At 44.5% G+C, this 5,902-nt stretch overlaps 1 pseudogene; it reads right to left on the bottom strand.

Moving 5' to 3' along the window:
• Positions 1-616: 616 nt before the first annotated feature.
• LOC137306990 (protein FAM200A-like) lies at positions 617-2,482 on the bottom strand (annotated as a pseudogene).
• Positions 2,483-5,902: the final 3,420 nt, after the last annotated feature.

Raw genomic sequence — 5,902 nt, 5'->3', positions numbered from 1 at the left:
CGGCGGACGGGCGTGCCGGGTGGCCCGGGCACCATTAAACCGATCACCCAGCGCCTCACAAGTCCAACCCGCCGCTTCCCGATTTCATCTCCCGTTTCCACCGAGTCCGACTCGAGACAAGAGACAGGGCAGAGGCGCTCCCAGAACGCGGGGCGGGCCTGGGGAGCTTGCGCCGTCTGAGCGGAAATGCAGCGCCTTGGAGAGATAGAGGGGTTTCTGGGGCGCGGCGGATTATGGGGCCGGCGGCCGCCATTAGTCACCGGGCGTCGTTCAGTGTTTTATTGCCCGCGTCGCGCACAGAACCGTTTCTCGAAATGCAGACTGAGGAGTTCAGAGCCGGTTTGCTGAACAGACACTGACCGCACAATGTGGAACAGTGTTTTTCAAACTATTTTTCTCGTGACCCAGTGAAAGAAAAACACTTGCCCCAGGGACCCAAAACAATAATATCTTCTGACTGGAGTTTTCATCAAATCCCAATGGAGGACAATCCATGCTCGCTCTTCACTTCACTTCACTTCAAGTAATAACTAAAATTAGACATCGACGTTACTTGAAAAATATTTTAAATACAGTATTAATAAAGTCAAAAAAGATCAGTTTGAGTTTCACTTTCTTAATGTGAAGGGTTGGACTGTCGCTTCTTCATGATCTCGTTCCAATCTGGATCACACGATGAAAGCTCCACACGCATATCAGGAGCGCTGTTGAGTCGGTTTCTTTCTCTTGTTTTTAGCCTTGTCAAAGTCGAAAATCCAAGTTCGCACATGTAGGTTGTTGTTAAGGGCAGCAAAAACAGAACACTAATCTGACTTAACAGAGGATGTTCTTTGAAAATACTGATCCAAAAAGATGACAAACTGAATGACTTGTGGCGTGTTTTCAGTGTGCTATCACAGGTGAGTCGCACCAGCTCGTTTTCTTGCTCAGGCATCAAGTTTCGCTTCATTATTGATTCAGGGTTTTCGAAAACAAAATGACCTTTCACCCAACACTTTGCCTTCAAATTTTCAAACCTCTCTGCAGGGAAGTAGCGACTAAAATGATCAGACAGAGCAGCGAGATGGAACTGTATGACACATTTCATTTCATTCCCTTTTTCTTCATTGATGCTGTTCTCCTCAGTGTGTTGTAACAATGTTGGGAAGAGGGAATAGCTCGGGCGATTACTTTTCACTCCGGTTTGCCACTGTTCAAATGATTTTTGAAAGTTTGTATCTGTTCACAATGTCGAAACAAGTCATTGCCTCTTCCTTGTAATTTCAAATTCAGAACGTTTAAAATTGAGAACATGTCAGCGAGGGATGACAACTTCATTAACCAACTGTCATCGTAAAACAAATTTGTCATGTTAGACTGTTTCTCTGCCAGAAAAATGTGAATCTCTTTCCTAAGGTCGGACACCCTTGTAAGCACCCTGCCCCGTGACAGCCATCGTACTTCAGTGTGAAACAGGAAATGAATGAGCTCAGCTCCCATTTCTCAGCATCACGCTTCAAAAAAGCTTTTACTTCAGTGAGCTTCCTTTAATGAAATTAACAATTTTCATGATTTCCTTCATAATTGCCATAAGATCAGGGAGAATACACTTAGACGTCAAGGCTTCGTGGTGAATGAAACAGTGATTCCAAACATCATGGTCAGCTGCCTCAGATATTCTTCTCATGACTCCACTATTTCTACCTGTCATATTTGCTGCTCCATCACTTGGAATTCCTTTGCAATTAGCCCAGTCCAATTTGTATTTTCCATCTACACAGTCATGTAGTGCTTCGAATATTTGTGCTCCTGTTGCATTTGTTGATAAAGTTAGACAACACAGCCAAACTTCCATAAAGTCATCTTGCCCGACATATCTCACAGAAACTAACAGTGTTCCACAATTTGAAATATCAGCACTCTCGTCAAGTTGGATCGCAAAATCCCCGGCTGACTGTAACCGAGTAATAATCTTGGCTTCTGAATCCTCAGCAATGGAACATATTCGCCGAGACATTGTGTTATCACTGAGAGGAATGCTTCTCAATTTTTCAGCAGGCTTCTCGTCGAAGATTTCCGCCCCATATCCAGAGATGCTGAAATTCTTCCAGCATCTCTGAACAAGTTTTTCGGCAACTGTAAGGGCCATTTTCTCTTTTGCCACACTGTATGCGACCAAATATGACACCAGTTGTGCCTAATCATTCAGAGCAGTTGACCGATTAAGAACTGGTGCTGATAAATTTAATCCCCGTTGCTTCCTTTGAAAATATTCAAGCGGGTGATCAAAGAGTTCCCCATGTTTTGTTTCAAAATTTCTTTTTAATTTTGACGGTTTTAATCTCTCGTTTACGAGCACCTCGCTACAAATAACACACTGGAGCTTTGGATCATGGTTTGCGTTTGCACAATTGATGAAACCACATTTCAAAAAAGCCTCACTATACTGCCTCGTCCACGATTTGGTTTTCTTCTTAGTGGACGGTTCAGGCCTGGTCGACATGACAGAAGTTTGTCCCTCATTTCTCGAACTTCCTGTTGCAGACAACGTACTCACACATGTTCGTTTTATTGTCGGATGTGGATGGGTTTTAGAACTGTGTTTTTGAACTTCTTTGTTTTGTTATAAAATGATCAATTTTGCGGAATTAAGGTTTGGTAATTAAGCCGCCCCTGACTCCTTTCCCCGTGATACTGGGCCCAGACCAGCACCACTCACCGTGGCTTTGGCGGCGAGGAAGGGCGCGTCCTGGTTGATGCTCGGAAACACTAAACCTAACAGAATGACTATTCCACTGGAACAAGGTCATCGCTCCACAGAATGAAATGACTGTCTGTCATCTGCCCAACGGAAATTACCGAATAAAAACGTGAATGTAAACTTCAGTCCAACATTCAACCAATCAACGTCACGCAATCACAAGTTCTGACCACAAAACTGCCCGTGACATTTCATCTCGTTATGAAATAAATATTTGCCCTTTTCTTACTTAATGTCCAGTTATGGTTCATTTGATTTGCCTGGGTTTGTTTTGTGACCGTACCCATTTAATGGGAGTGAGCTAATCTTGCCAAACCGGCTCAGCATTCTCTGGCAAGCAGTTACCTGCCCTATAAGCTCCGCTGATAACCTGATGTCTGACGAATTTCCTTTCCATGTTCCATTACATTTATGCTTTTCTTTTTTGGGTTCAAACGAGGGGGCACAAAGTTAAACACAAAACAATTTGGCAACATGCAGGTCTCCGTATCAATGCAAGAGCACGCAGAAGGAATCCCAATGGACCAAACCCCTTCTCATTCACTGCCACTGGAAAAAAATCCAAACAGACCAAACCCTTTCCTATTCCCTCCCATTGCATAGAATCCCAAAGAGAAAAACCCTTTCACAGTGCAAGCCATTAAAGAGAGTGCGGTGCCCAGAACTGAACACAGTTCTCGAAATGAGGTCTAACCAGAGCTCTGTATAACTGTGACATAACTTCCACTCCTTTTTATTCCAGTTCCCTTGAGATAAAGATCAAAATTTGATCTCCATTTTACCTTATATTTTTAGTGATTTCTGTACTTGGACCCCTAAATCTCTCTCCTCCCCCACAGTTCCTTGCTTCTTGCCATTTAGAAAATACTCTGATCTATCTTTTTAAGGTTCAAAGTGGATGACCTCACACTTTCCCACGTTGAACTCCATCTGCCACTGTCTTGCCCACTCACTTATACTATCAATGTCCCTTTGCAACTTTCTGCTCCCATCTATAATGCTTACTGTGCCACCAAACTTAGTTTCGTCAGCACACTGGGTTATAAGGTTCTCTGCACAAGAACAGAACAAATAGGAGCAGGAGTCGGCCCAACGGCCCCTTGAGCCTGTTCCGCCATTCAATCAGACCATGGCTGATCTTCAACCTCAACTCCACTTTCCCGCCCGATCACCATATACCTTGATTCCCCTAAAATCCAAAACTCGATCGATCTCAGACTTCAATATACACAACGACTGAGCGTCCAAAGTCCTGTGGGTGAGAGAATTCCGAAGATTCACAACCCTTTGAGTGAAGATTTTTTTCCTCATGTCGGTCCTAAATGGCCGACCCCTTATCTTGAGACTATGACCTCTAGTTCTTGACTCTCCAGCCAGGGGAATCAGCCTCTCAGCATCTACACTGTCAAGCCGTCGAAGAATTGTATACATTGCAATGTGATCACCTCTCTTTCTTCTAAACTCCAGCGAATGTAGGCCAATTTTACACACTATCTCCTCACAGTAAAACTGCAGCAAGTCCTCCTTACTCTTATATTCCAACACCCTTGCAATGAAGACGAATATTTTATTTGCCTTCCTCACTCTCATTGGACCCTTGGTAACTCACTATTTCTATTATGTTTTTCCTCCATTCCTTCTGCTGGGAAAATAAATCATTGTTGAAAACATTTCACTCCAATTATACCAGTTTGTGTTTGGGGAACAAAATCCAGCTGAACTGCAAACTTAGAGTTTCCTGAAAAAAGCGGATGAACGTTGAATTGCGATGGCCGGGAATCGAACCCGGATCAACTGCTGGAAGGCAGCTGTACTCACCACTATACCACCATCGCCGAAAAAAGTTATCAATAAAATGGTTCCCAACCATCAGATCCTGAACATCCACTGCAGGCTGTTACATTTTTTTCTTCAGTTGAACTGGTTTCTGACGGATCTTTTCTCGCTCTGTTGCAGTTCCCGTTTCCGTCCAGTCGATGACGCCAAGCCCCAATCAATGGAAATTACACAACAGCCAGTAATTCTTCACCTGATATCGGACTGAAGAGATCGTCGATCCCTGCAATACTTGACCAGCTGGAAATACACATTGCCGCAACTCACATCAGCCATTGTGTAACATTAAGTAATTTCATTAAATCATTCTGGTGACCTGACTACCAACTGGGCACAAATGGCAGCTTAATATTCAAGTCTATAAGATCGTTAGAAAGGACAGAGAAGTAGGGAAAGGAGGAGGAACAGCAATATTGCTAAAGGACAATATTACATCAGTTGAAAGATAGAATATCAGTGAGCATGAGGGGGCAGTGTAAACACTCTGAGAGAGACTGATCAAAAGTGGCCCCACTGCACAACTCCAGAAGGTATAAGAAGGGCGAGTTGGGGAGGATTTCTTCATTCTTTGTGAAAGTGTTTGTGAGATTGTGGAAATGTCTGAAAGAGGAAAATCCGGTGGAAAAACTCGGGCCAAGGCCAAGTCTCGCTCATCCTGGGCAGGACTGCAGTTCCATGTGGGCCGTGTTCACAGGTCCTGTGAAAGGGGAACAATGCTGAATGTGTCGGTGCCGGAGCTCCGGTCTATCTGGCTGCTGTGCTCGAGCACCTGACGGCTGAAATCCTCGGGCTGGTTGGTAATGCGGCCCGCGACAACAAGATGACGCGCATCATCCCCAGACACCTGCAACTGGCCGTCCGCAACGACGAGGAGCTCAACAAGCTGCTGTGAGATGTGACCATCGCTCAGGATGGGGTGCTGCCTAATATCCAGGCCTGTTTCTGTGCCGTAATTTCGATGTAACTCGATGTAAATGCTCTTTTCAGAGCCACCCACTGTATCTGTGAAAGGGCTGGTTACTGTCTGAAGGGAGACGCTGATATCATGCTACCAGTGTTGCTTTGAGCTGCTTTTTTCTCGTTGTGGACGAGATGAGGTATTAATGGGACTGGAGTCGGGGCACCGACCACATTCCGATACTTTAAACGGTAACTTATGGACCCCAGTCCACACATCACCAGATTTGTTGTATTTATTTAAACTACTTGCCATGCTGGGCTCGTAAAGCACCACCAGAACTGCTCGACTAATCTTTCTTTATCTGCGGGATTCAGCGCTTCGCTCCGTTTCGGTTCTATTTTGTTGGATTATTCAAATAACTCATC

The sequence above is a fragment of the Heptranchias perlo genome, chromosome X, assembly GCF_035084215.1.
Source record: "Heptranchias perlo isolate sHepPer1 chromosome X, sHepPer1.hap1, whole genome shotgun sequence".
NCBI lineage: Eukaryota > Metazoa > Chordata > Chondrichthyes > Hexanchiformes > Hexanchidae > Heptranchias > Heptranchias perlo.
Note: the sequence above shows the minus strand (reverse complement) of the source record. Positions and strands in the feature narration are given on the sequence as shown.